Source organism: Convolutriloba macropyga, chromosome 14 (assembly GCF_964194025.1).
Source record: "Convolutriloba macropyga chromosome 14, txConMacr16.3, whole genome shotgun sequence".
NCBI lineage: Eukaryota > Metazoa > Xenacoelomorpha > Acoela > Convolutidae > Convolutriloba > Convolutriloba macropyga.
In genome coordinates, this window is record NC_134481.1 from 29,083,028 (window position 1) to 29,097,788 (window position 14,761).

The 14,761-nt window shown below is 35.7% G+C and overlaps 2 protein-coding genes across 2 annotated transcripts in view; one reads left to right on the forward strand and one right to left on the reverse strand.

The window, feature by feature from the left end:
• LOC142353214 (uncharacterized) overlaps positions 1–14,761 on the reverse strand; it is a 712,302-nt gene that overhangs the window by 306,974 nt on the left and 390,567 nt on the right. The gene's annotated exons all lie outside the window — the stretch shown is intronic.
• The window catches only part of LOC142353212 (uncharacterized), a 276,576-nt gene that overhangs the window by 258,353 nt on the left and 3,462 nt on the right, over positions 1–14,761 (forward strand). The window lies entirely within an intron of this gene.

Below are 14,761 nucleotides of genomic sequence, written 5' to 3' on the forward strand. Positions count from 1 at the left end.
AAAGCGGTTATAACTAATTTGACAGATGAGAGAGAAAGAGTTATGTATGCTAAAGCAAATGCTCGAGATGTCTGATATTAATTTCAGAAAGTTCCTCAAAGAAGCACCAAATAGTTTTATAAATATTCTTTGTGAGTGTTTGCTCAATGTAATCAATGGCAATGTTCCAGTCAACAAACAGCTACTAAAAAATCAAGAGGACTCATTTCAGCAGTTATTATCAAAGGAAACAAGTCTGAAGAAAAAGCGATTTATTTTGACGAGAAAATCACAACTTATCAAGGCAATAGCATTCTCGTGCTATCTTTACTTAAAAGTCAAATAATGCATGCAGAAGAATTCGTTTTGATTCCCAAGAGAATGTTCATATCAAAAAATCCAACCAAGGAAGAAATTTTTGATAATCCAATATATCAACAAAAAGCCACTCAGTTATCGCTCCTACAAAGATCTAATCCAAACTTTGAGCAGAGAAGTGGAAAAAAAGATGCTGACACAAGCACTGATAGACTGGTCATGAGAACAAGGAGTGTCGGTGATGGAACAAGTGATCGAGATGATGTAAAATCAGAATCATTTGTTAGTGATGACAGTGAAATCGAACCTGTAGTGAAAAAACGGAAAGACTCAGCCTTTGACTCAATAATGCTGGAACTAAAACTAATGGATGAAAATAAAACAAAAAGAGCTGCAATAATCCTGAAAAAAATTTTTGATTCCGATACTGTTTCTATTAGTGAAGAGAATAATGTTCTCCATATTGAAGATCAACCTCAAGGAGTGAAGGTGACAAATTTCTTGTACAATTTACAACAACCTACCAAAAAAATTGACGTTCAAAAGTATTCCAAAATATTGAGTGAACTTGATATAGCAGCCCACTTGGTTTACAATACACATGCAAAAAAAGTTCTCGATGAGTTTTACAGCGAAGAAGAGGAAGAACAACCGACTCGAAAACAAAAGAAACAGCAACAAAAACAACCAAGAGGAAGATCTGAGACAAAAGAAAAAAGTGCAAAGCCAAAAGTCGATGAGAGCAAAAAAAAGACAGACGAAGACACGAGTAGAAAAGACTGGGCTTTCTATAGATGATGTGAAGAAACTTGATAACCTCTATTTAAAAGGACCTGCGTCATTTGGAAACGCAAAACGACTGCAAAATTTGAGTAAAATATCAATGAAAAAAGTAAAAATGTATCTGGAAACGAAACCATCCTTCACCAAATATCGTTCACGTCGCCTCAGATTTCCAAGGCTTAAAGTAATTGTTAACGACCTAAATGAGATCTGGTCCGTAGATCTAGCATTTGTTGATAAACTTGCAAAGTACAACAGTGGTGTAAAATACCTTCTTGTTGCAGTTGACTGTCTGTCAAGATATCTCAGAGTTGAACCACTAAAAACAAAATATGCTACAGAAACTGCAGAGGCTTTCAAAAAGATGATCAAGCATAAGCAACCTAAAAAAGTTTGGGTCGATGATGGTACAGAGTTCCTCGGTGCTTTCAAAGCCCTCTGCAATAAACGCGGAATTCATTTATACAGTACGTTCAGTGAGAAAAAGTCTGCTTTTGCTGAAAGAAATATACGTTCCCTCAAAAATATAATATACAGATATTTAGAAGAAAAGTGGACCTATTCATATCTAGATAAACTGGATTCATTTGTTAAAACTATCAATTCTAGAGTTAATCGAACAATCAATCTTGCTCCAAACAAAGTCACAAAAAAAGACGTTCCGCGACTGGTATCGTTGATTGCGAATACAACATATTCTCAAAAACCAAAATTTTTTGTCGGCGATCTTGTACGAATACTGAAAAAAGAAGAGACGTTTGGAAAGGGCTACAAACAGTCATTTACAGACGAGGTTTTTGAAATTTTGTCTGTCCCAACATTGAACCCTCCAACGTATTCTCTTATCGATAACAATAAGGAAATTATTCAGGGTAAATTCTATCAACCCGAACTCCAATTAGTTCGAGAGTCGCCTGTGCAAAATGGCAAATAAACGTTTTGAAGATGAATTTACGGTACATGTAATCTCCTCCGCTTCGATGGAGATCTTCGATCAAAACACATTAGCTTCATTCAGGAATTTTTTCAATGATGAAATACAACTGTCAGGAGACTGGAGAGTAGCTTTGAGTGAAATTATTTTTCCAACAAAAATAGAGCACATCACAAACGGAGTCCTAATTTCTTACAGTTTAAGTGGATTAGAAGATCACCAACGGAATAGCTCTGGAGCCAATGTCATATCACGTCCATACAACGGCGAGCGATTAGCTTTCATGCCAGGAACTTTTGATACTGTGCCACAGTTGTTAGCTACCATTAAAAGAACTGTTGGTTTACCAAATTTTTCTTTCAGAGAAATTAAAAGTTCCGGTAAATTTGAAATTGTCTTTGGAAAATACGAGGGAATTACGTTTCCAAGCGATGAAATTCCTAGCATTATTGGTTTCAAGGGCACTCCTGATGGACGAGGAACACACATTGGTTATAAAATGGACACAATTGCAAATAAACTGATGAAAAAAGATGATACTAAAGCTTTTATGGGTGACTTTCCAGCTGATCTGTGCGCCGGGAAACATTTGATATTCATTTATACAAACATTATTGAGTATCAATACGTGGGCGATGCGAAAGCACCTTTATTACGAGTCATTGATTCAAAACAACGATTGAAAAACGGTAGCGTCTGCGAGCTTGAACCAACACACAGAATAGTTTTTTCGAATTTGGACTACAAAAAACTTCTTTCAAATACGATTCAGTCAATTTCTATAGAACTACGCACCGAAACAGGTCAATTAGTCCCTTTTTCAGGGACCGGAAAAGTCATTTTGACGTTACAGTTTAAAAAATTTGGCGAGTAAAAGCAATGGATTCATACTACACCAATCAAGCATCTGCATTGCCTTATTTTTCTGGGCACTATAGGCAAAGAGGTAGCGGCTTTGGAGCTTTAGCAAGTGGTATCGGAAGAATCGCTCTACCTATTGCAAGAAAATTTATTTTACCAGCAGCAAAACGAGTTGGAAAAGAACTTCTGTTACAGAGCGTACCAGAGTTAATGGACGTTGTCAGTAAAAAAAAATCTCCAAAGCAAGCGCTGAAAAACACGATATCAAATACAGTCAAAAAGCAAACAGGAGGCTCATTGGCACTGCGAATGAGACAAAGACGAATGAATCGTAGACGATCTAAACGTTCAGGTTCAAAAGCGAGAAAAAGTAGCAAAAAAAGAAAAGTAGTCATTTCAAAATACAAACAGCCAAAGAGAAGTCGGTCGGATTTCTTTGCCAAAGTTAAAGATGATCGGTAATATGTTACCAACAGAGGCAACACATAGTTCCTTGGATTTATTCGAAAAACCAGCGCTTCTTGTAACTTTTGATGGGAGCTTTTGTCAAAAAGTAGGGCCAGTTTACAGTCCTAACGGACCCATGCTTGAGTTTGAGGTTGCTGGAGACAGAAATAATTTTATTGATCTGCAAAAAATCTTCCTGGAAATCAAATGCAAGATAGTTCAGGCTTCTGAAGCTGACTTAAAATATGATGCTGGAGCTGCAGCAGATGTAACCAAAACAGACGCTCCTTACTTTTGTAATAATGTTTTACATTCACTCTTTTCTGACTGTACAGTATCTGCCAACGGACTGAAAATTTCAAATGCAAATGGAAATTATGCTCACAAAAGTTTCATTGAAACTGAATTTTCTCACAACAAAGACGCAAAGGCTACTTGGTTGGCTTGCCAAGGTTATTCGTACGAGGATAATCCTGGAGCGATAGCAACAGCTGAAGTTAACAGACGAAAAACTTTGGTTAGACAATCTGCTGAATGTACTTTTTATGGAAAAGTGGCAGTAGATTTTTTTACATGTGATCGACATCTTTTGAGTGGAGTCACATTGCGAATTTCCTTTCGAAGATCAATAGATGATTTTGTTGTAATATCTGACGATGCTGGAAAATCATACAAAGTAAAAATTATAGAAGCTAATTTGTATGTGAGAAAAATGACATTGAACGACGACGTCGTTTCTGCCATTGAAAAAACTTTACTAACAAGCCCAGCGTCCTATCCTTACTTGGAAACTATAACAAAAACATTTCTGGCTTCTACTGGTTTGCAAAGTTGGAAACAGGAAGATGTTTTTAGCAGGGAGCCTATTCGACGTCTTGCCATTTGTCTTAACACTAATGAAGCTTTCTTAGGAAGCAAACAACTCAATCCTTTTCACTTTCGTAAATTTAATCTGGAGCAGATATGTATTTATCGAAATGGACTCCCCGTTGCAGACAGCCCCATAAATACAGCTGACGTAAAACGCTTGTACTTCAACACAATGTCAGATTTAGCCTATATTGACAATGGACATGGAATAAGTTTGTCTGAATACCCTAACCATTTTATTATGGTGTTTGATCTCACCAGCACTCAGCAGGCGTCACATGATTTTATTCACCCCGAACTCACCAATTGTTCAATTTCAATTGAACTTAAGTTTTCAGCGGCCTTACCAAGCAACATTGAAATTTTTATAATTGGTGAAAAAGCTAGCACAATTTTCATTGACTCTGCTCGGAGAGTTTCAAAAAATCATATTCTCACAAACTGATGGATGAAGATGAAATAAACAACCTCGTTCAACGATGTAAATTGTTAAAGCATAAATTTCATGGTGTATTTGCTGCTGATAATTTTCCGCTTAGCCTATCTCAGAACAGCTTCATTATAGTAAATGTATCAACTTCTCAAACAATTGGAACACATTGGACAATTATTTGTCGGAAAAACGGAAAATATATTTTTGCAGATCCACTGGGACAAAATCTAACTTCATATAAACATTTACACAACAGACTTGCTTCCTCTGCTGGTAATATTCAAACTGTGTTTGAATTGCTTAGAAACCAACCAATTCAAAAACCAAACTCAATATTGTGTGGCTTATTTTGCATTTATATTGCTCATTACCTTTTTGATGAAAAAGAATTTGTAAAGATGAGTGATGTTGATTTGATACGTTTCACGCTTCATATGATGCTCTAACATTACTAACTTTTGTATTGAAATAAATTTTTTTTCAAAACTTTATTTTTTCTTCATAAACTAAGCGAACACACAAAACATCATTGTCAATATCCAATTTTCCATAACCACTCACAAAGATATCCATTATTTGACAGAAAGCACCAGAATGAGGACCATGCAAAATTTTCTCAAATCTCTTAAGAGTTTCAGTAGACAATCGGTCAGTTTGCAATTGTTGGTTTGATTTTTTCTCAACACTATTTTCTAGAGTTTTGAAAGCAGTACTTCCAACTGTCCGAAGAGTTTTGCAGCCAACGCCATTGACCAAATTGGGTAAACGTTTTTGAATGTTTGTAGTGTCTCCCTTCGTCTGTAACGTTAGACCATTGTATTCCACAGCTAGCTTCAATTTTTCGAAAACCATACCGATTGTCTCCAAGTCCTTGCCATTTGAGAATAAACAATTGAAAGTTGTAAATAAGCATGGAACAGAACAAAGTTTAGTTTTTTTTAAGAAATCTGTAGTAACATCTGACACATCAAACAAAACATGATAATGATTAGCAGGTAAAACTCCACAAAAAAGGCTATCAGTGTGCATGCATATGGCTGAAACTTTAGCAAACGTTGATTTTGGTTTCTCTTCAGTGATAAAAAACCTGAAATTTTTTTGAAATTGCTTGAAGTAACCAGGTGAACGTTCATACATAGCTTCTACCATTTTCAATTGAGCTCTTCGAATTATTCAGAGAATTCGTGTTCGTCGTCTTTTTGTTTTAATTTAGGTTTCTTTGCAGAGGGAGCTTTCAGAGTAGAATCGTTTTCAGTGTTGTCGTTAGCAGCAGAACGAATTTTTCCGTTCTTTTTCGATAATTTTTCAAACTCTTCTAAAGTCAGTGTTATTCTCTGTTGAAGTTCAAACTCTTGACCAACTTTTTTGAACAACTTTAGGAAGATATAAGTTCCTGTTTTGTCATAAGTTTTCACTGTTGCTCGGATCAAACGTTTTTCACTTTTGGAAACGTCAAAATGAGCGTCTCCAAACTCAGCGTCTGTCTCCGCTGTAAAAGGCATTTTTGTGTTTCTTATTCAATATATTCAACTAACTGTTTTGCTTCAAGAAAAACCGTGTCAATGATTTCGTGCACTAAAATTTTAGAAATTACACGCTAAAAATAGAATTGGTTAACTGATAAGAAATATGATCTATTGAGTTAACAGTATTTGTACGTTAGTCCTGTAGGTAAATGCATAAATGTCTTTATCCTATGTATGCATACAAATTCCCATGGTACTAGAGCCTGCCTTAACTTCAGGGTGGTCTTGTCTGGAAACAATACAACTTTAATGTTTGGTCTTACAGATAAAACCAAAATGAAGAGTACATGTATGACCTTAGGTGTGTCAAGAGACTAACTTGATCAATAAAGTGAACCCCCACACGTGTGCCAAAACTTGACGCTTTAACGACATTGAACAACCTACATACTTGTTGAAATTTTCATTCAATTCTATATTCAAGTTCATGCTTGTAATACTGCAAACAAGTGTCTTTTTAAAATAACTGTACCTCTATTCATTTTTGATTCAATTTTTCGTTTCAACATTACTAGTATTTGCTTCAAGGAAACCTTATCTTTCAAAATTTTCGTTATTGTTGTTTAACTTCAATTATAACTTAACAGTTCATCTGAATTTTCCAGAGCAATTGCAATGTCTTACCATATTTTGTCAGAAAGCGATTTGTCATGTGAACGCACAATTATCTATCAAACTGTACATGAAAACTTCATAGTAATTGTACAACAAAAACGTTCTCATGAAAAAGAAGAGTGGATAACTCACGACCATTGCATGCTTCCAAAAAATATTCATCAATTTTATGGCTCAGTTACCCGACAAACCCGAAACTACTGGTAGTGGATTCATTACATCAGGGGGAATTGTACCACCAACAACACTTTTGCACCCTCTGGAACAATATGATATATCGAACTTACCAATTGGAACCAAAAAATTAATATACAAATACGATTGCGACTGTGTACCATTTTATGAGAACCAGCTCGGTGTTTTGCAAGCATGCGACAACCTAGCGGATCTTTGGGGGCTTCCAAAATCTCCTGAGTCTCCTACAAATCCGTCACCATTTTGCACGCCTACTGCGGACCCCAGTCCAACACTCAGCCCAGATAGCACGAGAATGCTATTGCCTTGATAAGTTGTGATTTTCTCGTCAAAATAAATCGCTTTTTCTTCAGACTTGTTTCCTTTGATAATAACTGCTGAAATGAGTCCTCTTGATTTTTTAGTAGCTGTTTGTTGACTGGAACATTGCCATTGATTACATTGAGCAAACACTCACAAAGAATATTTATAAAACTATTTGGTGCTTCTTTGAGGAACTTTCTGAAATTAATATCAGACATCTCGAGCATTTGCTTTAGCATACATAACTCTTTCTCTCTCATCTGTCAAATTAGTTATAACCGCTTTGGAGGAAGGTAGATAAAAAATTGTAGGACCTGGTTGTACAATATTTGAACAATAACGCAAGGAGTCTGAAGTTTTTGGATCCAAGTCGATGAGTAAGTGTCCAAAGGGTAATTTTGTTGCTAACTCGTAGCTTTCTTTTAAAAAACTTGTGTTGTTTAACTGTTTGCCAATATAGGTGATCTGCTGTATATCTCTAGGTGATTTGAACAAAATGATGTGGGTTGTGTTGAGATCAATTGTTCTTGACCATTTACTCTGTTGGAATAAGTTATGTTTAACGTAAATGACGCTAATATTTCTATGACGTCCAGCAGTTGCGAGTTTAGAAAACTCTTTGTCATTGAAAATTTCCTCGCAAGAATCGTCAAAAACAAGCAGACAGTTTTGCAGCTGTGAAATGAAATCAAATCCAGAAAACTTTGTGAAAAAAATGTTCAAGTTACGCTCTATAGAGCTGAACTTTGGTTGCTCATGTTGATAGAAGTAGTAAATAGACTTAAATTTTGGGTAAAAGGTGTTTCTCAGTAACATTTGGAATATGAGCTCAGTTTTACCACAGCATGATGGCCCACAAACAGCCATGAATAGTCTATCGCTTGTTGAAATTATCTTGTTCATAGCTTCGGATTAGGAAGCGCGTAGCCAACTGTGCATGAAAGCAATGAAAACCAAAATGTTGACTCCTCACAATCAAGATGAAAAAACACAAGTTTGATCAAGGACACACCAATTAGAAACAGTATTATTACGATTTGAGTAAAATACACTACTTCTGATCGTGGTAATCTAGAGTTACAAAATTTCCATGAGCCTCTCTCTTGATTTTCTTCATTGAAAACTAAATCATTCAAACTTATTCCAGCAGGAGAATCTATCTGGTCTTCTTTATCACTCATTTGAAAAGACGTTTTGATCAAAAATGAATTAAAACATCAGTTTTTTGTGTTAGCTCAATATTTTGTTAGTAACTCTCTCAATCATAAAAAATTCATATGTAGTATATCTAGAGTCTTTGTCTTCTTTCTTGTAAGTCACTTTGTAGTTCGATTGCATGCCAGAATCCTTTGCGTAGTAGACAATTGACTCCACGTTTGCTTTGCTGACTACCTGTTTGATTTCATCAGGGAGACTTTCGTCGTCCAGGCTCACTTGAACTGGGGTTGGCGACTTGTGCATAGGTAAAGGGGTTAGTTTCAGTCTTCTCATTTTCTCTTGTAAAGACATGGTACATTTGAAAATATTCGAGCAGTGAAAGATATTTCTTCAGCGTCTCAACCTCCGATAAGTTGCAAATAATCTGTTGTTTCCTCAGAATGGATTGACCACGTGATTCTATTTTTTCCTCTCTGACCAAAGATAGATTTATTTGATTATCATTCGTTATGCAACTGCATACTGTCAAACTTGGAGATAAATTCACTTGAAGAACTGAAGGAGCTACCTTCTCCACTCGACGGCTCATTGGCGGGCAATGTTAGCCAATAGAAATACAACTGTGCTTTTCTTTTAGCGCAATGTCTTTTCTTTTGTTTCTCAGGCAAGTAAAGAGAGTGTAGAGCACAAGTAAAATGTTTAATTGGGGAAACAATTTCCTCAACTTAGGGCATGAAAGGGTATCCAAATCTATCACTTCTTTCTGTAGAAGTGTTTGCAGTGATTCAGTTTTCTCTTTCCCTTTAGCATAAAACTTTCCTGAAGGAAATCGAAGTTTAATTGCAATAAAAATTTGAGATATAAACCAGTAAGGATAATTGCCACTATTCCACGACAAACCGTGTAAGAACCTACTAACCCACTGATGAGATTTTCTCTCACTAGCGGATAGTGAGTTGTAAGAAACTGGTGGAAGGAACAAGATTGTGTCTGTGTAGTTGTTTGAGCAAATCGATAACTCCTTAATTATAAAACCCGATTTCTTATGACGAAAACCTTCAAAATCTAAGACAACAACTTCTGGCTTCAACATTCCAGCAAATTAAACAAATTCCTTTTAAAAGTTTTCACGAAGAGGCAAAACATTAATCCAGTCATGTGACCAATGTAGGCGTTTGTGATTGGACAAGGTAAAACGTATGAATATCCAGGGCCTTTCTGACTATGCTCTGCAATAAACCCTGAAGCGTCGTGAAGTATTGCATGTAATCGAAGGAATTTATAAGACTTCAGGTAAGTGTCTAGTGAAGAGTTGTCTATACCTATAAGACCACCATATGGTCTCAACTTGAGAACTATTTCCAAGTTAATTTCGGGGTCCAGATAAAGACATGCTGCCAAAAAGTATACAAATCGTTCACTATATTCCGGATAGTCGACTTTTATTTGTTCGTAAATTTGATGAATGCTTTTCAAATCTACTGTCGCTATGGTTGTCATGCTGATTCTCAAACAGAAAAATAAATAAATGAACAAAAGTTACTTTTATGTATGAAAATAAAAAAATTGACAAAAATTGACTTTTTTCAAGAAAATTTTTCTATCTTTTATAATAAACACATTAACTGAGAAGTTTTTTCAAGTCAACAAAAAATCAGTTTTGAGTGCTCTTTCATAGCGCAAAATCCATTTCAGACCATTTTAGGACTCCAAAAAATTCTTAAAATTTTTTTCAAAAAATTCCAAATTTTTATATGTTTCGACCCCTATACTACTTAGGTGAAAAAAGTGAAGTCAACAAAAAATCACTTTTGAGTGCTCTTTCATAGCGCAAAATCCATTTCAGAACATTTTAGGACTTTGAAAAACTTTGAAAAATTTTCGAAAAAATTTTTGAAATTTTTTGAAAAATTTTAGGCTTCTGGTGTCTTATATTAGGTTTTTTATGTTTTCACCAAAAAGATTTAGTGAGAGTTCAAAACTTAGGTAATACCTAATTCTATATACAGCGAACATTTCAACAGCGGATATCTGCCATGTTACTGGAGGGCGGGGGGTCCGGACACCCCCCCCCCCCCCCCTACAAGAACTCTCACCACCGAAAAACTGATTTTCTCTTAGTGAAAGCAAGTTTTTTGGTTAAGTTTCGCCAGCCAACTTAATCCAAGAACTTCTCTCAGGCTGGCGAAACTTAACCAAAAAACTTGCTTTCACTAAGAGAAAATCAGTTTTTCGGTGGTGAGAGTTCTTGTAGGGGGGGGGGGGGGTCCGGACCCCCCCCCCCCCCTCCAGTAACATGGCAGATAGTATTACTACTCAGATCTCATCGGATTTGCAATTAGACTATGTACCTCTATTTAACAGTTCCGGTTTGTAGCTAATGGTTTTTGACTTGAAGTTAAGTGATTTTAAGAGAGTTTCTTGAATTTTTAATTGCTGCGTTTGCTCTTGTTGCTACATGATCGCTTGCTTGTTTTTAAAAACGTTTTAATATGCTTTATAGCAGGTAGTAGTCTTGTGTGTTCTAGATTTGTATTTTAAAAGCCTTTCGATGTTTTTGTCGATGCTATATCTGTTGTCCCTTTTCTTTGTTATGGCTGCAAAGCTGTAAACTAGCGGGCCTATATTGCGGTGCTCTTGGTATTTTTCGTTTCGTCGCCTGACGCTCTTCTTTGTTTTACATTTGTTCACTTAGCAAAACTCAGAAAGTAAAATATTTTTAATGACTTCTTCCTTTCACTAACGGCATTTGCGTGTGTAAAGTCATTTCTCACTTTCTTTAGCGAACGTTTTAAGCTCATTTGCGTGATTAGTTTTTGATCATACGTGACTTACCTCACTCAATAAGATGACTTTTGCGCTTAGAAACTTAATTTTATTTTAAATTAGTTTAAGGTCAAAGGAACTCACGTGTAATAAATATCCCTAATGGAAAGGTGTCACGCACTGACTTTTAGTATCTTTTTCGGTGGAATATTGAGGTAAATATTTGGAATAAATGATTTGAATTGTTGTCATTTTTCAAGGACTTATTTTGATGTTTCACAGTGCGATTTTTAGCGGATATATTTTGAATAAGTTTAGCTAGTGGTAGCTTTTTATTGAGCCGTTCGGATGTGCGCTATATCCACTAGTTGCCTTGGATTCTAGAGCTTTTCTTAACCAGGAAATAACTCGAAAGAAGTCTCTTCTATCTTAGTTATTTTAGGAAGAATTTCCAGTTCCATCTTTAATTATGATATCAGAAATAAAGACAAAGTTTCAGTGATAGAATAAGAAGTTTTATGTTTTTTGCTGGGTTTGATTAGCAACTGATCACTATGCTGGTTCTCCGGTGTTCTGGAGATCGTAGGTTCCGCAGAGCTGTACCTTGGGCTGTATTGGTACTTCGCAAATATTTACTGATCTATAAGTTGGGCAATTTCCGGCTTTTGTACGTCTCTTGATGTTTGTTAAGTACATATACAAGTTCCGTATTAGCACCTACTTTATCAGACTAATTACTTCACCAAGTACATAATCTCTCATAAAGTTATTTACCAATTATTTGAATTCATCGCCGGTGATCTGCGGTTGTTTTTAATAAACATAAACAAATTAGGGGTTACAGGCCGAGATGGAAATACTAGCTATATATGGCCTTGAGATCTATCTAAATATGAACTAGATTAAAGCACTTATTTATGGATATTTAAAGGAAAATCATCACGTAACTATGAGGGACGAAATAGGGGCGTGACAAAAGGGTTTTGCGCAATGAATTTTAACAAGCTGTATTAATTTATCGCTGAATGTTTTTTTAATAGCTTTTGAGCGGCGCCGATAACTTTATCTCTATTACACCGCACGCAAGCCTTTTCTTTTGCAGCTCATCCGGCAATCTGCGGGCTATGTTTAATTATTTTTGTTCTACCAAAGAGGTTTTTTCTGTTTAAGGTTCCACTGTGTAAACGTTTACTTAAAATGCGGTTTTTTAATTACGTTGATAAATTTATTTGTCTAAAAGAAAATGGGAAGTGACTTTAATATTGGTTTCATTAGTTTTTGTTTATATAGTAGTTTTAATCGATATAGAACGTCTCATTAATCAAGAAGAGAAAATACTTGTTGTCGGTCTTTTTTCATTATCTCTGTGGGACTACAGATTTACAAAGCTATCGCAGCTATTTTCTGTCATTCTGCCGGCTATGTCCTTTTTCCTGCTCAGAGAAACAGGATCGGTGAGATGACATGCTGGTTGACGTATATAAGATACGGTATTGTCCTGTTTAATTGCTCTCAAATGATGTTTCTAGCGATGGTATTAGTCCTGCGGTCGTTGTTAAGCGATTATCGATTGGCCAATTTTTCGTGTGACGCTTTGTGTTTCCTAAAAAACGAGGTAAAGAGATAAAGCCGGGAGGACATTAAGCGGCTGAGCAGCTTCAGTAGTATCTCAGTATGCGATTCACCAAAACTGTTTTGAGGAGATAATTTTATGGTATGAAGGGTGGTTTTTAATCTTAGAATTTGCATGCAAAGATTAGTGGCCAGAAACTACTTTGTTCGATCTCTATTCATATTTAAGCCACTTGGTTTCTATGGTAGCATACAGCTACCATAGAAACAAAGAGGCTTAAATATGAGTAGAGATCGAACAAAGTAGTTTCTGGCCACTAATCTTCGCATGCACAGGATGTGCCGCCCCGTCACTGACATCCGTTGTGCATAATTGTTGGACTTTTGAAACTTTCACATCAAAGAATGTCCTTCCAAATCCGTGCTTATAAAAGCCATTTGCTTTTATTCAGTCTGGCCTTACCATCTGAGGTTTCCTTTGCTCATATCCCCTTGGATTGCCGAAAGATTCGGCTCAATATGAACATCATTATTTCTTGTTTTGATCTCTTCTTTTCATTAGCTTTTTCAAACTGCAGATCTGAAATGTTATCGTGTCTATTTTTAGGCAATCTGGCAGCTAAGTTGATGATTTTAGCACTTAATCGTATGATAATGTTTTTGGTCTCACATGACTTAATTTGAAGGCGAGGAAAGTCATTTTTCAGAGAATTAAGTCATGTGAGACCAAAAACATTATCATACGATTAAGTGCTAAAATCATCAACTTAGCTGCCAGATTGCCTAAAAATAGACACGATAACATTTCAGATCTGCAGTTTGAAAAAGCTAATGAAAAGAAGAGATCAAAACAAGAAGTAATGATGTTCATTTTGAGCCGAATCTTTCGGCAATCCAAGGGGATATGAGCAAAGGAAACCTCTGATGGTAAGGCCAGACTGAATAAAAGCAAATGGCTTTTATAAGCACGGATTTGGAAGGACATTCTTTGATGTGAAAGTTTCAAAAGTCCAACAATTATGCACAACGGATGTCAATGACGGGGCGGCACGTCCTGTGCATGCGAAGATTAGTGGCCAGAAACCACTTTGTTCGATATCTACTCATATTTAAGCCTCTTGGTTTCTATGGTAGCTGTGTGCTACCATAGAAACCAAGAGGCTTAAATATGAGTTGAGATCGAACAAAGTAGTTCGAACTGAGTGCGTGCTACTATTATGTATGGTTATTTGACAAGAGCTACGAGAATTAGCAGTAATTTGAACTGATTAATAATTAAAATATTACAATAAAAAAAGAATTTTCTTTTTATTTCGGTTCTTTCTAGTTCTCTTTGAGACTGTAAATCTACAAAATTTTGGTGACTATTTCAGGCAAGTCTGCCAGCTATTTAATGACTTTGAAGTTAATTGTTGATATAGGTTTTTTGTTTTTGCCCATAATTTTTTCGGTCGTCTTATCGAAATCTTATCGGATGCTAAGGCGCAAGCGAATTATATCAATCATTTCAGTTCATAGCTAATAGTTTCTATGACTTTAAACCCTTAATAGTTTCTAAATAAATGATAGTCATTTTTTGGGTTTCTCCTGTACGCGTCTTTCATTTAAATCTATCAATTAGTCTCATTAGGGCAGGTTTTATTGGTTGCTTTTGAGGCAAAAATGAACCTAAGTATTGTTTCAAGATCATAGCTAGCTGTTTTTAAACTTTAACATTACTTGTTTTCAAAAAAACTCGGCGATTTTTTTTGTTAGTTCTGTTTTATCTAACCAAATAATTCCATTAAGAACACGTCACCTCGGTTGCATGGTATGCGGTGGATAAGAATTTTGTTTATTTGTCTCTCCTTTCGGCAAGATTTTGTATAGTGTACCCATTGCATTAGGAATTGTATTGGGCGCGATATTTTCAAGATTTGTTGACACATTTTCCTCATTTTTGAAGTCAAATTGAAGTGATGATTTTAGTCGAATTTTTTCTAAATGATTTTGCAGTCAATT